Source organism: Sarcophilus harrisii, chromosome 3 (genome assembly GCF_902635505.1).
Source record: "Sarcophilus harrisii chromosome 3, mSarHar1.11, whole genome shotgun sequence".
Taxonomy (NCBI): Eukaryota; Metazoa; Chordata; class Mammalia; order Dasyuromorphia; family Dasyuridae; genus Sarcophilus; species Sarcophilus harrisii.
The window spans coordinates 303,896,496-303,916,099 of NC_045428.1; the positions used below are offsets into that span (position 1 = coordinate 303,896,496).

At 35.9% G+C, this 19,604-nt stretch overlaps 1 protein-coding gene across 1 annotated transcript in view; it reads left to right on the forward strand.

Annotated features, from left to right (window-relative positions):
* The first annotated feature begins 7,019 nt into the window (after positions 1-7,019).
* CASR (calcium sensing receptor) overlaps positions 7,020-19,604 on the forward strand; it is a 144,849-nt gene continuing 132,264 nt past the window's right edge. Inside the window, exon 1 of the mRNA XM_003763628.2 lies at positions 7,020-7,411. The gene's annotated coding sequence lies outside the window, so the exon portion shown is untranslated. The remainder of the gene's footprint in view (positions 7,412-19,604) is intronic.

Here is a 19,604-nt window from a genome sequence, read left to right on the forward strand (position 1 = left end):
AACAGAAAAGAGTGAGCTTTGACTTCTCTATTACCAATTATTATTCCATCAACCCTGAGTTCTTTTTTAAAATAAATTTTGTTAATATCTTTTGTTTTTGTCATTGCTAAAATTTCTCCTATCCCTTCCCTCTCAGAGAGTTATTACATGAAAAAAATAACATTTTTAAGGAAGAGAAAAATCAGCAAAATTGATCTATGATATCAAAGAAATATGAAAACATATGCAATGTTCCACACCTGTGGACCTTTCATCTCTATAAAGTATATATGCATGTGTATGGATATTGGGGGGGTTCTTCTCATATCTATTCTTTGGAGTCATACTTATTCTTTGAAATTTTGTCATTTTCACTTTTGATTGTTTTGTGGTTTTTCTTTCCATGTATGTTGTTATAGTCATTGTATATATTGGAATTTTTTTTGGCTCTATTTATTTCCCTTTGCAATAGTTCATGTAAATCTTTCAGTGCTTCTCTGTATTAATCATACTTGATGTTTTTCATGTCAAATATTCAAACATTCACACATCACAATCTATTTAGATTGCAGCCCAATAGATATTTATTTTGTTTACAATTCTTTGCTGCAACAAAGTATTGCAAAAAAAAATTTGCTGTAAAAATTATAAAATCAAGTTGCCATTCCCTTCTGTTTTATAAATTTGCTCCACCATTTCTACATGCAAATTTTACATTTCTTCCTTCTTGGTGGGAATCTGGTCTAAAACAGAATTTCCCCCCTTCTTGATTCTACTAACTTTTGAAAGATGAAATTTTCACTGAGGCAAATTAAGAAATTATTAACCACTTTGATTTTAGGAGAAAGACAGACAGACATGCACAAAAAGAGACACGAGATAAAGTCAGAAAGAAGCAGAGATGGCATATATCTGAATAATTAAGGAGCTTCCCCTCACTACTACTTTTTATAAGATCACAGATAGAGAGCTAAAGGGGACTCTGGAGATCATTGAATCCAATCCTACCTCCATTTTAATGATGGGAAAATGGGATCTCAAAAGTGATTAAGTGACTTGCCCAAGATCACAGGGCTAATGCAGGTCTGAGAGCAGGACTCTAACTAGGTCATTATGACTTTAATTCCATGCTATCTCTAATGTATCTGCTATGATCTATTTTTTAAGCTCCTTACTCACCTCTTCTTTCTACTGGTATGGAAGTAGAGGGGTACAGTAGATAACAAGTACCTGGGATGTCTATACCCATTGGAGCACCTTAAACTTTTCATATTGGCATGTGGACACTTACTCCTTCTCTGGGATGGCTTGCTCATTGTAAAATGTTTCACACTGACAGATCTGGTTTCTTCAGACCCATTATTCAATGAGCTCACATTTATTTGAAACAGATTTGCTGTCTCACTGGTGCAGGAAATTTCTAGCAAGGAATCTTCCCCCTAATGAAAATCATTCCCTTTTCTACAAGTTTTGAGAGATGCCTGGGACCACTGAAAGTTTAAGCTACTTAAACCATGGGACCAATATCGGACAGATAGAAGTAGAAATTGAATCAAGGTCTTCTTGGCTCTGAAATCAGCACTCTCCCAAAAGTGTCAAACACATGGGTTCCAATCAGTGTGACCAAAGCTAAATTAAAATGTAAATGGGAGAGGCCAGCTAGATAACACAGCAGATTGAGTGTCCAGTTCACAATCAGAAGGACTAAGTTCAAATCTAGCTTCAGACACTTGCTACTGTATGACCATTAGCAAGTCACTTAACCCTGTTTGCCTCAATTTCCTTATCTGTAAAATGAGTTGGAAAGGAAATAGCAAACCATTCCAATATCTCTACCAATAAAATGCCAAATGGAGTTACCAACCTCCAAATATGACTAAATAACAACAAATAGGAAGCAGTTGAAGGCAAAGAGACCGAGTGATAGTAAAATAATATGTGGTTGTCAGGGAGAAGAGGGTCAGCAGTCAGAGAAGTGACCATAAAGTATCCAGCAATATATCAAAGACCCACTCACCCTTCCTTCCTTCCTTCCTTCTTTCCTTCCTTCTTTCCTTCCTTCCTTCCTTCTTTCCTTCCTTCCTTCCTCTCTTTGTTTCTCTCTTTCTTTCCCTCCCTTCCTTCCTTCCTTCCTTCCTTCCTTCCTTCCTTCCTTCCTTCTTTCCTTCCTTTTCCTTCCTTCCTTCCTTCCTTCCTTCCTTCCTTCCTTCCTTCCTTCCTTCCTTCCTTATCTCTAGTTCTACTCTTGATCTTACACCCAACACTCTTTGGGGGAAAAAAATAAAGAAAACCAAACCCTTATAGCAAATTCACACTCTGGAGCAAAACAGCTCCCTTATTTTTAAAAATGAGGAAGTAAGGCCCAAAAAAGTAACTTGCCAGAGGTCACAGAAGTAATAGGTAAGTAGAGTCAGGATTTGAACACAGGTCTTCTCACATCAAATCCATTACTCTTACTAGTATAATGCTTTAAAGAATAGTGGACAAACTCAACAAATATCAAGCAAAAGGCAAGATCAAAAGTGAAAAATATTTATTGTATAAGGGAAATAAAGCTCGAGACTTCTCTTCACCAAAGAAGTTGAGCTATAATCTTTTGGAAGAGAATTCAACTAGTTATAACTATGGATTTCTCATTAATCACCTTGAAATAATGAAGAAAATTAGGAACAGAGGCTAAAACGGAAGCCACTAAGAACTATAATCACCCACATGGACTCTAGTGACATCAGAAATATTGATCTTGTGGAAATGATCAGTCATAGAATTCCCAGCTGTGGGACAAGAGAACAAGGTTACATCCTGCCTACTAATGACTAGACTTTCTGCAGTATCCATTAATCTGTATTTTTCTCCAAATAGGAAAGCATAGCTAATTAGCAAAGACTTAATAAGATTTAGGTTCCTGGATAATTAATAATACCAATGACACTGGTGAGGCTGAATCCTTTCCTCCCAGTTCATTATGATATCTAATCCAGGGTTAATCAATTTTTTGGTCATGTTTACTGAGATGTTAACGACTGTGGTAGTCTGTGGAACAGGCTAACCTTGTTAGAGGGGTGTTTCACCATTTAAAAAGCAGAGACATTTTTTAGAGAGACATACACACATTTGTTGTCATTTTTTTAGTCATGACTAACTCTTTGTGACCCTTTTTGGAATTTTCTTGGCAAAAATATTGGATTGGTTTGCCATTTTACAAATGAGGAAACTGAGGTAAACAGAGTTAAATGATTTGCTCAGGGTCACATGACTACTAAGTGTCTGAGACCAGATTTGAACTCGGGAAGATGAGACGTCCAGCTTTCAAGCCCAGTGCTTTGTGCACGATGGCATTTCCTAGCTGCCCTCATTTGGCAGAACACAAATGAATAGAGGCTGCTAGCTGGTATAGTTATAGATAGAACATCAGCCTTGGTGACAAGGAGAACTGAGTTCAATCCTGCCTTAGATGCATGCATACAAGCTGTATAACTTTAGACAAGTCACCAAACAAAAATGAACCTGTTTCTTCATAGATAAAATGAAAAAGTTGGTTTTTAAAGCCCTTTCTTCCTTTTTACTGTTCTTATGCTTAGCCCTTTTTTTTGCATTTTCCATGACCCAACCACATCGACCTTGCTGTACCTCACATGTGACACTCCATCTCTCAAATTTGTGCATTTTCAGTAGTATTTCCCCATGGGGGAATTCTCTCCTCCTCTCTGCTATCTGACTTTTACCAAATGTCAATTAAAATTCTATCTTCTGCAAGAAACCTTTTCTGAATCCCCTTAATGCTAGCATCTTCCCTCTTCTCTCCAATGTACCCAGTATGTATCATAAATACACAAAGTTGCTTCCTCCCTTCATGTATCTTATATGCACAAAGTGTGTATCTTATATACACAAAATTACTTCCTCCCTTCATGTATCTTATGTGCAAAAAGTGTATATCTTATATATACAAAGTTGTTTCTTCCCTTTGCCCCCATTAGAAGAGAGTCCTTCTGGGTTGGGGATATTTGGGCCTTTTTCTGTATATTGGGTTCAGTGCCTAGCATGTAGTAAGTGAGTTAGGGGGATGTTTATCTGGAGCATGTGAAGACTGCCAATTGCAAAGTCACTTGCCCCGGGTCTTACAGCTAATAAGTGTTGAATGTCTAAGGTTGGACTTGAACTCAACTCCTCCTGACTCCAGAGTTGGCACTCTATTCACTGTGCCATCTAGCTGCTCCAATCATTCTGATTTTTGCCTTATTACTGGATTTCTATGGCTCAGGAAGAAAGAATAAGGCTGACAACTTTTGTAGAACTATGCCTCACTTAAATCCTATTCATGAACAAATCAAAATATTACCTGTGATGTCATTGGTCCTCTTTGAAAATGAAGAACAAAGAGGAAATACTTAATAAATAATTGTTAACAAAATAGTATTGCTTCTCTATAGCTTGATGTATATGCAAATTTTCTTTCTGTCTTTTCTTTGGCATATATGAATGGCAGTGGTTTCTCTGAGTCAAAGGGTAAGGCCATTTTAGTCATTTTCTTAACTTAATGCAGCAGTTAGCAATTCCATCATTAGTGTATTAGTATGCTGGTCTTTTCACATAACACTATTTCCACTTTTATCATTTTAAACAATTTGCTATGTGAGATGAAACCAGAGTTGTTTTGATTTGCATTTCTTCTGGAGTAATCTTTCATATGACATAATAATTGATCTTTAGAGAAATGTTTATTCAGACCCTTTTATTACTTATTACAGGGCAGTTTGTCCTGCCCTTTCCTTATGTTTTGTTGATGACAAAAGAGATGAAAATTTCTATACATGACCCTTAAAGTCAGCATTAAGGGTCTCTCTGCATATAGGTTCTGCATTGGTATAAGGGGAATGCTGATGAAAATCAGGTTCATCTTTCCTTTGGGAGTTTCTGTAAAATGTCACATGGAGAGGCTCTAAATGCATGAATATGTCACATTTAACTCATGTAACTTCTTAATAGAAGTGTTCCCAATGCTGCTCACTGATAGCACCTAGGTTTTCCAGGAAGAAGTATAAATACAAATTCAGGAAACAAATATTGCAAAACATACTATCTCCCATAACTTTATAGACTTAGAGAAGATCTTTGATAATTTAGGGGTGGTTTCCTGCCTTATAGCTCTCCCCAAAGTTATAAGGTCACTTAAAAATAATTTCTATGTAGCTCCTTCCATTTCATTTATCTGTTCTTCAAAATGTTTACTTTTATTACTTCCCTAATTGAATGATTCATAAATATCCCTGCTTAGATTTTCCCCTTCCTGATTTTTGGAAATTAATATTTTCAGATTTAGAAAACTAATAGTATTTCCATCCATTGCCTTGATACTTGTTTTTATTAGACAAATTTAATATGTAATGAAGGTAGAAAAGGAATCTCCTCCATAGGCATACTATCAAGTGCTCATCTAGCTTTTTGAAGACCTCTATTGAGGAGGAATCCACTTCTTTCCAGGAATTCCCATTGAATTTTGGACAGATCTAATTTTTAGAAAAACTATTCTATCAATTCTATGTCCAATAATTCATATTGCTATTTAATCTACATCTCTCCATCTTTGCCACAAAAAACAGTAGGTCATCAAATGTTTTGCTGCAATCTAGGTAAACTCTATAGCATTCCTTTATTTGAAAGCCCTGACCAAAAATGAAAATAAGATCTTAATAAAATTAAACTGCCTCTCTTTTCAGCAAGAGCTGACTATTTTTGGTTGTCTTGACTGATAGTTCTCTTATCTGTCTCCCTTCAGCATGATATGAAATTCACCTTTTTATGTCCCTGATGTGACTTTTTTGTTTTCTCCTCTTTTATGGACTCAAATAATTTCCCAGCAGTCGTCTGGGCAGATATTACAACTCACCCATTTCATTTCCCTTGTCATTCTGGAATTTGAGGGCTCAATTCAACTGACACTTAGACAATTAGTTTAGATGTGTTCTTCATACCCTAGTGATGTGAAAGCAGATCTCCAAACACCCCTAGTTCAGTATCTTATTACCACTTCACACTATTCTTTTCCTACCTGGATTTGGAATCTTTCAAAAAACTTGTCTTAATAGCTGAAATATACAAGAGGGGAAATCACTGAGTTAATTAAAAGGGGAGGAGATTTTAAGAATTATTCATGTATTTGTGGTTTTAAGTAGAAATTTGAATTAGGTAGAAAGAAACGAGGTATTACAAAATACTGCAAGCTTCATAAGAGCTACTTCTGAGTACTGGAAATAAAAGTTCAACCATTATCACATTTCCCCCTAATATCTTTCCCCTATAAAAGTCAGTATACTTTACAAGAAAATATTTCCCCACTCCCAACCTAAAGCCACCAGTCCCAAGGCAAGCATACCAGTCCCTCTTCTTCCTTTGTTGATGCTCAAAATTGAGTCCTTCCCCAAGGCAAGAGATACTTTCCCAAGATACAGCACGCCAGAGAGAGGATGGACTCCTTTGGGTACCATTATCTCTTCTAGATAAAGTAGAATTATTGGAGACCACCAGTTTAGCAGGCAGCAAGTAGTCAGGCAGCAGGGGACCCTCAAGAAATAGGCAGAGGCTAGGGCCAAACACAGTCTTCTATGTTCCATAAGGAAAACAATCACTCTGGGTTCTTAGATGAGGATTCTGTTTCTAATCCCAGGCTATAGAAATAATAAAGAAATCTTTATCCTAGAAAGAAGGAGCTAGCTATTGGCTGAGTACAAAGGATTTGAATGGTGAGAAGAAGAGTCAAGCAGGTGGAGGGAGTGGTTCGGACCGAACTAAATTCAAGGCTGGCAGACATTGGATAAGGCAGCGAGACAAAGTGGAATAGCAGTCATAGGACTAGGATAGTAGATTCTTGGAGACCCGACTCTGAAAGACGGTGGCAACTTGGGGGGCAGGAAACGCACTGGAGAGAGCGGGCACAGAAACGCACTGCAGAGAGTGCGCACAGAAGCTCACTGGAGAAAGCGCGCACAGAAACGCACGGGAGAGAGCTCTCATAGTAGCAGGAACGGAGGCGGGGCGGAGCTAATCAGAACGCTGGGGAAGAGGAGACTGAGTGCGTGAGCCTGCTTGAGGATTGGCTTTTCTCTAGCCTCTTTCTCCCAGTCTTCCGTAGGCTTTCTGCAGGAGATGCTGTTTCCCAACCCGGAGGGACGGATAGGATGGAAGAGGAGGCAGGGCTGAGTCGCCGCCTTTCCTGAGAGGCTGTGAACTTGAAGGAGTAGGAAGCCCCGTGGGCAATACGGGAGGAGCTTTCTTGAGCACTGCTTAGGGGTATTTGCGTTCTATCCTTCCTAGTGCTAGAAACCTCCAGTGCAGCCCCCATTCTTCGGATCCGCCCCAACCAGGAAAACCAAAGGAACTGGCGCGGTTCAGCCACCTGTGCGTGCAGTGGAATCCTGTAACGGGGAGCCAGGTGAGTGAGTGAGTGAGTGAAGGAGAGATAGAAAGATTGGTAAAGATGCGAGGGAGTTGGTGGGAAGTTGGAGGGGGAAAGAAGATTTTATTGCGTGTAAAAGGTTTTATTTTAAGGTTATCGGGAATCATGAACAAAACAAGAAACAAGAGTATATAAGAGCAGACAGGAATCACCTGAGACAACTGATAGCATATACTAATAGAGTTTTTTTATTAAGCTTCCCAAACTAGCGTTTCATTTTATAGATGAAGAAACTGAACTATGAAGTTATGTTCCTTTGGACAAACTCGGGGGGGAGGGGGAGGAGTCATTAAGAAGCCACTGTCCCCGTTGCTGAGTTGCTAGATGAGTTTTCCACTTACAGAATGTTAGAACTAAAAGATTTTTAATCTCTATCTCTCTCTGTCTCCCTGTCTGTCTCTCTTTCTATCTCTGATCAACCCCATGGCAGTCTTATGAAGCTTATGAATCCCTCTAAGAAGAGTTTTATTTTAAATTCACAATTGAAAGAAAAATTTAAATCTCAGTTAAAAGTTAGTGAAAATAAGAGTACAATTCCCACCCCACCCCCCCAAATTCACAGATACCTTGAAATCTAAGCTAGGGCCTGAATCGGAAACTTCACTGATATAGCATTTCCTAGATGTGGAAATTGTATCTAAGAAAGCTAGTTGTTTCCTTCTTTTCTGGTCCATGGCATTGAGAAACTAAGTGGCTTATCCAGGCTTACACAGAGAGGATGTGTCAGCAGTAGCACTGGATCCCACGTATTCCTGGCTTACAAGATCAGGTAGACTAAACAGTATCCTCTCTTCCCTTTAACTTTTTTGAAGGTAGATTTCCATTGTGGATCCAGTTTCTTGCTTCCCAGAGCCCTTTTTATTTTGGCTAATTGCAAAATTCCTTGGAGAGGAGAGGAAAGTCTCTTTTCTTTCCTGAACTGGTGGGCTCCTGGGTTAAATTTCACAGCCATGTAGGCTGTCCTAGACCTACCTTAAGGAATACTGAAATTTCAGGCCCCAAGAAAGATTATCATATAATTCCTACACACACACACACACACACACACACACACACCACATATAAAATTATTCAAAATCATTATTTTTTCAGATTGAGATTATGGATCAATTAGAATATAACTCTTCTAGGAACCTTTCTGCATTCAATGGGAATGAAAAATGTGTAATGCTTTATGAATTGGGAGGGTAGAAGTAGTAGAAGAAAAGGAAGTGAGCTGAATAGTCTTTTTAATGGCAAGGAGCTGGATGATATCTTGTGTATCCAGACAAAAGTCCTTTTCCAAGACCATCTTTAGCATCCAGGCCTTAAGATGAAAACCAAAACTAAAACCAAAAAAAACTCTTTTTAAATGTTTCATTCATTTTTCTGTAGATGAGGTCATTTTCAAAATCCTATCAAAGACTAAGAAGCATGTGTACATTTATAGTCTGTATTTGCTTCTCTCTCCTCCCTCTCCCCTCCCCTTCTCTTTCTCCCTCTCTCTCCTTCTCTCCCTCTCCCCTTCTCTTCCTTTTTCCCTCTCCCCCTTCCCCCTCTCTCTCCTTCCTTTCTTCCCTTCCCCCCTCTCTCCCTCCCCTCTCTCTGTCATTTTTTCTGATGCTCACTTTCCTCACAACTGTTGTGCTGAGGATACTTCAATGAGATACTATGCTAAGGATTACACATGTTTACCTTATAACACATTACTTGCTATCTTGGGAAGGAGGAAAGTAAGGGAGGTAGGGAGAAAAATTTGGAACACAAAATCTTACAAAAAATGAATGTTGAAAACTATCTTTACATGTATTTGGAAAGATAAAATACTACTGAGGAAAAAAAGAACTTTGTAAACTCTTAAATATCATGAATATTACTTAAAATATCTCTTCCCTTTAACTTTTTTTTAAAGTAGATTTCTATGGGCAAGGGTTTTATTTCAGTTTTCTTAGCTATAAAATGGGGATAATATTAGCACCTGCTTCCCACAGTTGTGTGAGGATCAAATAAAATAATATTTATAAATAGCACTTAGCACAGTGTATGGCTTATTCCTCTTCATCGTTATTATCTTCATTTAAATTTCATAATTTTGTTATTAATACAATTATTATTATATGTCTAAAGGTACAAAATAATATATTATCACTTTTTTTGTAGTTTGAAGAATTCCTCAGAAGTTTATTTAGTATTGATTCAAACAAATTAAGAGTTTATTTTTCAAAATAAATGATGATTTCTCCATGAAATTCTAAAGGATTTATGTTGTTCATGTGAAACAATGAGTCAGGGGTTCTTCAGTCTATAGATCTGTTATCTTAAGGCTTGGGTGCTAAAGATGGCCTTGGAAACTGACTTTCATCTTAGAAGTCAGAGAATAATAGAGTTGGAAGTAGAATGGATACACGAGATATTATCTAGGCCAGAGATTCTTAATTTTTTCTTAGGTTGAGGTCATAGGACCTTTTTTAGAATAATGTTTTTAAATACATAAGGCAAACATATAATATTTTTTTCTAGTCAAACACATATGATTTACAAAATAAATAAATTACATTAAAATAGTTATAAAAATAATAAATGTTTTAAATTTAGAGACCCTTTCAAATCTATCTACGGACCCAAGGGAACATTGGATCTCCAATTAAGAATCCCTGAACTAGAACCTACTGCTCTTTTTGTGAAGTGAGTTAGTTGAAGTCACAAAGCTAACTAGCAGAGTAAGGAATAAAATTCTTTCTTCTATGTCAGTTTTCAGTTTTTTTCTGCCATTAGAATCTTCATCAGAAATAAGAAACAGGAATTTTAGTAATCTCCTTCCTTCCCTTCTGCACCCTTATCCCACCTTAAAAAGACTCTTCTTTTTAGGGAATTGTGCCCAGCTGGATGGTACAGTGGATAGATCACTGGACCTAGACTTAGGAAAACCTCAGATACTTATTAGCTGTGTGATCCTGAGCAAGTCACTTAAGCCTTACTGTCTCTGTTCCTCATCTGTATAAGTTGGAGAAATAGCAAACCAATCCAGTATCTTTGACCAGAAAAACCCCAAATGGGGTCCCAAAGTTTCAGATACAACTGAGCAATGCCACAATAACAAATCCTCATATTGCTCTGTGGAAGTTTTAAACCCCATCACTGGGGTATCTTATCCAGATCTTTCTATTTTCCTTAAAAGTGTCCTTTGCAAGGTAGGCTCAGTGATAGGAAATGATATACCAGGTTAATCCAAACACTGCCCACTACTTACCCCAGATCCAAATCTAGAATACTGAATACTGAGTCCAAGAACCCTCAGAACAGTAGATTCTCCTAGTCCTACCCTAAGACCACTAGCCCTGCTTCCAGTTCACCACATAGTCATTATCCAGGGAATAAGCCCTTACCTGGCAATTACTTCTGCCACAGCATCTAAGATCCAGAAAAGAAAGTTTCTACTACCAGAAGTCCTTGGCACTGTTAAATAGTTCAGCATCTGAAATAGATATGCTTTTATCAGGGAAAATAATATTAAATGAGTTGCATTACTATCTGCATTATCACTGTATCCTAAGGACCCATTTCCTTCTTACTTGTGACTGAAATTTACTCTGTGTGTAGTCTCCCCAATCAGAAAGAGAGAACAGAGGTTGTCTTGCTTTTCTATTTGTATACCAAATGTTTAGCATAGTTCTTTGTGCATGGCATACTAAATGCTTTTTCATTTGCAAAAAATTGCTAGGTTCTATCTTCTTTCTTCTTAATTAAAACTTACATTGCTTGGGTGACTGCTCTTAACTGTTATGGAAGAAAGCCATCCAACCAGTGGAAATAATTCAAAATAAAATGTAGCCAATTGTTATTGTCAAAGAGAATTTTATTAAGCCAAGAGAATCTCTCATTGATGGAATTTATATGGGAAATATTTTTCCCTTTTTCTAATTTCTTTTTTCATTACAAATTAAACAAACATCAATATTTCCATAAAAATGGAAAAAATGGTTTCTGTATGAAATTATGGGTCTTTTATATGCTGTTTTTAAAAAATATATATTTATTAAATATATAATAATTGCAATGCAGATTCACCTTCTTATTAGTGTCTCCTCCTGAATCCTCCTACTTTCTTCTATTTTTTCAAATGTTTCATTGACTAAGTTTTATTTCCCCCAGCACTCTCAATATCTCCCCACTACTTCCAATCTTATCCCCCAAATGGGAGATAGCTTTCAGAAGGAAGAGCTTCCTTACAAACTGAAGAGAAATTGTTTCAAGGGCCAACTTTTTTTTCACTTTTATCAAATGCTCTTTTTTCCTCTAGAATAATTTTTTTTATTTGTCATGCCTCCCAACCTTGGAAATAGAGTGAAACCTGTAGATCACTTCTCAGAATAAAGGGTTTAAATGCATAAAATTAAACATACAGGAGTACAAAGGGAAAGAACTTGTATTAATTTCTGTTATAAAAATTTCTTTTTAAAAAAGCAAGTGCATGGACCCTAAATTAAGACCTAAAGAAAAATAGAAATAAAAAGTCATTCATTTCTGAAAGGAGACTGTTTCTATGATATGAGAAGATTTATTAACATTCAATACTTGTTCATTTGCATTATCTTTTGGGTGCTTGATCGTAGTAACAATCGATAGACTTAGTATAATAAAATCTTACTCCATGATAACTTTTGTCTTCCTGAATGCTTGAAGGTTCATTTTCCAGTGATATTTATATTATTCTTAGCACTTTCCCCCTTTCTACTGAACAGCACCCAGGGAAAGAAAGGCAGACTCAGAGTAGCAATCTCTGAAATTATAAAAATGATTACAAAATGGGAAAGACAAGTATTTCTGTAGTGTCTGGGAAGGTAAGGGGATGAGGTCCCATTGGAGAGTGAATTTCCTCATCACTTTATTTGTTAATCATGATTGTCTTCCCTTTCTGTCTTTGATTTGTAATAATATTCTTTGGCATATTCAATACTTAATGTAATTAACACATCAAATATACAAAACATAATTAATACATTGATAATCTAATTTTAAAATTATAATAATCTCAACCTATGTGAGATAAAGTGTTAAAGGAATGAATTAGGTCTATAAGCCACATCCTCAAATAAGACCTATTAGTTTGTAATAACAACCTCCCTGAATATGTTAGAAACACTCACTTCCACCTTGAATATTTAAAGTTTTTGTTGTAAGTAAAGGGTAATCTGTTTTTAAAACAGTTTTTTTTTTTTTTTTAAACCAATGGCTCAAGAAATTGATGCTTTCACTTTGTGGTTATAGCAATTAGTTCTTGATCCTTACTATTTCTCTCCAGTAAAATTTATAACTCTGGGGAAAAAGTATAGCTTTTGAGAATTCAATTTTATAAACATTTATTAGGCATCTATTATGTGCTAGGCATATAGTATTAAGTACAATTATGTTAAGTAATGGGAAGGAAAGAATGAAAGACTGTCCTCCTCTCCTCTTCCTCCTCCCCCCCCCCCCCCCCCCCAAGGAGCTTACAATCTAATAGGGAGGCAACATGCTAGCCACACATAGAAAGTAAACTACATGCAGAATCCATAGTAAATAATTAACAGAAAGAAGGCACTAGAATTAAAGGTTTGGGGAAAGCTTCCTGTAGATAATAGGATTTTAATTAGGATTTAAAGAAGCCAGAGAGGTTAGTAGTCAGAGAGAAAGAGGAACATCATTCCAGCCTCGAGGGAATGCCTAGAGCTGAGAGATGGATTGTCTTGTTCCTGAAACAGCCAGGAGGTTAGTGTCTTTGGATCAAAAAGCTGTGTTGGGGAGAAAAAAAATGACATGATAATTCATTACCTACTAATTGAACCTTTCCAAACTTCCAACAGATGCACAATCTCCTAATCCCATCTCCAGGATCATTCCAAAAGACTTTCAAGCTTGGTAGAATCCACTTCCAAGATTCCAAGGTTACTTGGATCATGATGTGTTATTGTTATAAGGAGTAGTAGAATTTGATGAAATTCTGATGAAATTAACCTTTATTTTTTTCATCAGATTAAGTAATTTTTCTTACTGGTACTCACTTAAATGTAACTTGCAATATGTGTGTGTATGTATGTATGTATGTATGAATGAATATATATTCTACTTAAAGTGAATTTCTTTTCAAAGTTATATATTTCAATGACTAAGCTTTGCCTTAAAAAGGAGATAAGAAATTGCACTTATCTCCCTTCCTTAGAGAAGTGGGGGACTATGGGTATCAAACGTTTCATATACTATCAAATTTAGCTGATGTATTGGTAAGTTTTGAAGAACTGCTTTTCCTCCCTTCTATTTTATCCCTTTGAAGTCTCTCATGTTGAAATTAAGAGAGAGGAGAGGAGAGAAGGGAAAGAAGAGAGCAGAAGAGGAAGAGAGGAAGAAATGAGGAGGAAGGGAGGGGGAGAGTGAGAGAGAGACTTTGATTCACTGTTAAGTTTAGAAATTTTATCCAAAGATTCCCTTTTTGTCCTTCCCATAATCAAGTCAAAATATTTTGAAGCTTAATTTTTATTTGAAGACAAAAATCTATTTTTAAAAAGTATATTATAAAAGCATAGAATGAAAATAAACACAATTTAGGGATAAGAGAGTTAAATTCATCAGTCAGCATGAGGCAAGATTGGGGGAGGGGAGAGGAGAAAAGTAAAGGGAACATACATTCACCAGGTCTTAAAGGTGCCCAAACAAAAAAACTTTTCCTGTTTCTAAAGATGGTTTATTTTTGCTTCTTCTCTAAGGGAGGCTGCCTCTCCCTTAACATTACCTAACCAAAAAGAACCAAAAAGAAGAGCTGATATTCTTTTTTATTCCCTATTGTTTCTAGATCCTCTCTCATTCCATCCTGTTCATCTCTTTGTTCCTCTTATTTGTAGATCCCCATCCCTTCCAGCCTAGATAGCTTTCTTAATAAGTTCAGTTTCTGGTTTAATACTTCTACCCTGATCTTTGCCTTCCTTAAACATCTCCAAGCTCCTCCACCTCAATTCTAAAGACTTCCGTTTCTAGTCTAGTACCGTATACAGGAATAAGTATAACTTAGGTTATCCTCTTCCTAACCATCCCCCCCCCCCCCCCCCCCCCCCCCCCACATACACATACACCTCTTCCTTAACAGAATTTGATCCAGGTGCCATAATGCCTAGATAGAGTTCTGATTACTTTCATATACTGTCATTTAGTCATAGGGAAGTATTTAGAGGATCCTAGATCTTGACCTGAAAGAGTCTTCTCATTTTACAGATGAGGAAATGGAAATCCTGGGTGGTTACATTCCCAAAGAAACAGAGAGAATGATTGTCAAAAGTGGGATTTGAATTCATGATCTCCTGCTCCAGAACAAGTCTTCTGAATCCTCCTTACCATCTAAATTCAAGACCCTATGGAACAATATAAAAGAAATAGGGGAAATGATCACTTCTCTCAAGTTTACAATTTGGGAGACATAAGGAGAAATGTATAGTAAAGATAATATATAATTAGACAGATTAATATGCTGTAGCAGGTGGCAATTTCTTCTTAAGAAAATTATCCTCTGAATTACCACCTTATTAATTGGGGCTTATAAGTTCAAAGAACTAATCTTTTAGAAATCATATAACACATCATTTTATACATCAACTATGAGAATAAGTCTCCTTATTCCAATGCCAGGCACATGTGACACACAAAAGCAATTACATCTCTTTTTATTAAATTTAGATAAACTTGAGAGAGGCAAAGATAAGGAAACAAATATGTCAAATGGATTAAGAGACAGAAAATAGGAATGACATGCAGAAACTTTGGAATCTTTTTTCTTTTCTTTAAATTTTTCTTTATTTTATTTTATATTATAGAATAAAGCAACATTTCCATAACATAGTATAATAAAAAAGATTGCACATGAAACTGCAAATCTATTGTATACAACAAGCTATTCCTTTTAAATAGATAATAGTGAACAGATACATTTCCTTTTTTGTTTTAGAATCTTTTTTTTTTTTTTTTTGCTGAGCCAATTGGGATTAAGTGACTTGCCCAGGTTCATACAGCTAGGAAGTGTTAAATGTTTGAGATCAGATTTGAACTCAGGTCTTCCTGACTTCAGGGCTGGTATTCTATTCACTATGCCACCTAGCTGCCCCTGGAATCTTTTTCTTAAAATATTTTTAAAAAATCATAGTAATAAAATAACTACATGTGATTCTTTCCTATAATTTTTCTGCAACTATAATATTTCTTCTCCATGTACTAGCCTTGGTTTAAAAAAGCAGATCAAGGACAGCTAGATGGTGCAATGGATAGAGTACTGGCCTTGAAGACAGGAGACCCAGTTCAAATTCAGCCTCAGACACTTAATACTTATTAGCTGTATGATCCTGGGCAAGCCACTTAACCCCAATTGTCTTGCCCCGCCCCCCCAAATGAAGACCAATTAATATTAAAAACTAACCCTACAAAATCAAAATCCCAGTGGATAACTTGGAATTAACAAAGCTCCATAAATTGAGCCACCTTACCCTCAGGATAATAGAATCAAATTCTTCTTACTCAAAAGTGAACCAAATCAGACTTCCTCACAACAGTTTGGGGAGAATCTTCCTGTGATTCTTACCTTCATCTTTAAATTCCTTCAGACATAATATGGATCAGTGGATAGAGAATGGCCTTAGAGCCAATTCAGGAGAACCTGAATTCAATTCCTACTTCTAATGTGTGATCCTGAGCAAGTACATTATTAAACCTCTCAATGTTTTAGGCAACTCACTAAAACTATAAGTTGGAGAGAGAGAGTACTGATCTATGTTGATAGAAGGAACTTTCTCATTTGGGAGTTCCTAAAATAATCACAGACCTTATCTCTATCTTCAACTTTATCTAGGTATTTTTGGTGGAGGGTAGTTTTGAAAAATACGCCTGAATATTTACAGATATGACAGTTTATTTCCATCTCTTACAATGAGAACAGGGTCAGAGGCATAATTGCAGTGTTGAGTGTCATTAGAAGATTTATTTCTCACCTGACTACATTACTTTGGGACTTCTCTAACCTTCTCCACCATGTTTCAGGTAGCTTATTGTTGGGATAACTTCATCAGTTTGTAAGATTTCATCAGGCTGCCATCATCATCATCATCTTCATCATTATAGCTAGCTAATTTGCAAAGCACTTTACAAATATCTTATTTGATCTTCACAACGACCCTAGGAGAGATGTTCTATCATTATCTTCATTTTAAGGGGATGCAGAAAGGTTAAGTCAGTTTGTCCAAGGTCACATAGCTAGGTCTCATTAGCTGAGACTTAATTTGAACTCAGGACTTTCTGACTTCTTTTCTAAAGCTTTATTTTGCAGAAGTGGAAACAGACTCACAGCGATGAAGTAATTTGCCCAAGATCACATAGATATTACGTGATAGTACAGAATTTGAACCTGAATCTTGTGACTCCAACTTCTGTGCTGCAATCTAATCAAAAGTTTTGGAGGGATCCTTCTAAGGGAAAACTGGGGAAATATTGTATATTCTAATCATAGAACCTAGAAAGAGACCTTAGGAACCAAGTTAAGGCTTACTTCCTTGTCAATGAGCTGATAGAGTATATAATGATAAGGCAACATAGTGTCTAGAAGGGAAGTCATGCCCAATTAATCTAATGGAATTCTTTAAGGGGGTAAATGAGCATATGGACAAGGAAGAACCAGTAGATATGGTTTGTTGAGACTTTCAACAACCTTGACAGGGTTTGATATCAAAAGCTATTTTAAAAATTGAGTTACCATGGGATTGGGAGGAATGTTTTCTCACAGAGCACAGGTAGCTTAGAAACAGAGTAGGGATTGAAAAGCCACTTCTCTGGATGAAGAGGGATAAACAGTAGGGTCTTCTAAGGTGGGTGCTGGGAGCAGTTTTGTTTAACATTTTTTCTAAGTGATCTAGTGATGGTAACATACACTAAAATTTCCAATTACACCAAACCCTATGAAATGTTGAGTTGATAAGAATAAAGTAGAGGAAGTTCTCTTCAAGCTACAGCAGATAAGTTCCATTGTGGCTGAGTATAAAATCCAGACTTACTAGATGACAATTTCTGAGGAATGCTACAGTCCAGGATATGACACCCGTATAGTACAGGGATGACTAATCTATGGCTCTAGGGATATATACCAGTTTGGGGAGCTTTTTGCATGGTTCTTATATGTATTGTATTAATGTGTGATTAAAAATCATATGACTTTACTTTTTTGTCATCTTTGCCAATTTGATGTGTATAAGGTAGAATTTCAGAGTTGCTTTAATGTGTAGTTCTCTTAGTGGTTAGAATACTTGATAATTGATAGCTTAGATTTCTTCCTTTGAAAATTGCTCATTTATGTCCTTTATCTTTATATCAATTGGTGGATGGCTCTTATGTATTTGAATCAATTCCTATATATCTTGGAAATTTATAAAAAAATTTCTTCCAAAGATTTGTTTTTATAATAATGACTTTTTCAATTTCAAAATACATGCAAAAATAATTTTCAACCTTCACCCTTATAAAATCTTGTGTTTCAAATTTTTCTTCCTCCCCGCCTCCCCCTTCCCTTAGCTAGCAAGTAATCCAATATAGGTTAAACACGTTCAATTCTACTAAACATATTTCCACATTTATCATGCTGCACAAGAAAAATCAGATCAAAAGGGAAAAAATGAGAAAGAAAAACACAGACAAGCAAACAAGAACAACAAAAATGAAATTCTCTATTGTGATCCACATTCAGTCACCATAATCATTTCTCTGGATGCAGATGGCTCTCTCCATCAAAAGTCTATTGGAATTGGCGTGGTTCATCTCATTGTTGCAAAGATTTTTTTAAAAAATATTTTTATTTTCCCCAGATACATGTAAAACAGTTTTTTTTAACATTTGTTTTTAAAACTTTGAGTTCCATTTGGAACTATGCCCAAAGGGCTATACAACTGGGTATATTCTTTAGTCTAGCAGTGCTACTACTGGATCTGTATCCCAAGAAAATAACAAAGGAGGGAAAAGGATCCACATGTGCAAAAATGTTTTAGCAACTTTTTTTTTTTGTGGTGGTAAAAAATTAAAAAGTGAGTATATGCCCATAAATTGGGGAATGGTTGAATAAGATATGGTATATGAAAGTAATGGAATATTATTGTTTTATAAAAAATGATGAACAAGCTGATTTCAGAAAGGCCTAGAAAGATGTACATGAACTGATGCTGAGTGAAACAAGTAGAACCAGGAATACAGTGTACACAGTAATAAGACTGTGCAATGATCAACTATGAAAGACTTGGTTCTTCTCATGGTTCAATGATCCAAGGCAATCCCAATAAACTTTGGATAGAAAATAGCATCTACATCCAGAGATAGAACTGTGAAGAATGAATGTAAATCAATACATGCTATTTTCACTTTTTTTTCCTTTTTCTTCTACTGTTTATCTCTCATGGTTTTTCCTTTTTTTTCTTAATTTTCTCTTCTGACATTATTCATAAGAAAATGTTTATTTAAAAAAAAGTACATGTATAACAAGACAAAAAGAAAACAATAAAAAAGTAAAAAATAACTTTGAGTTTCAGATTTTCTTCCTCTCCCCATTAAAAAAGCATATATGAAGTTTTGTAAAACATTTCCATAAAAATCATATTGTAATAGAAAACAGATTTCCCCCCCTCCCCGCCAAAAAAACCCTCAAGAATAATTTTTAAAAGAGTATGCCTCAGTTTGTATTTAGATATAATTAGTTCTTTTTCTGGATATAGATAGCATTTTTCATCATAAAAGTTCTTCAGAATAGTCTTGAATCATTTTATTGCTGAGAATAGCAAAATCATTCACAACTGATCACTTTATAACACTGCCATAACTTTGCACATAGAACATTTTACTGTACTTGAGTTTATGGAAGACTTTCCAGGTTTTTCTGAGAGCATCCTACTCATCATTAGATAAACATATAGAACAATAATATTCCATAGTATCACATACCACAGTTTATTCAGCCATTCTTCAATTAATGGGCATCCTCTCAATTTCCAGTTCTTTGCTCTGAGAAGAAAACTGCTATAAATATTTTTGTACATATAGATAGGTCCTTTTCCTTTAAAAAATATCTTTTGATATTCATGGCTAGTAGTGGTAATGTTAAGTCAAAGGATACTTGCAAAGATTTTTTTTTTTACCCAACTGTTTT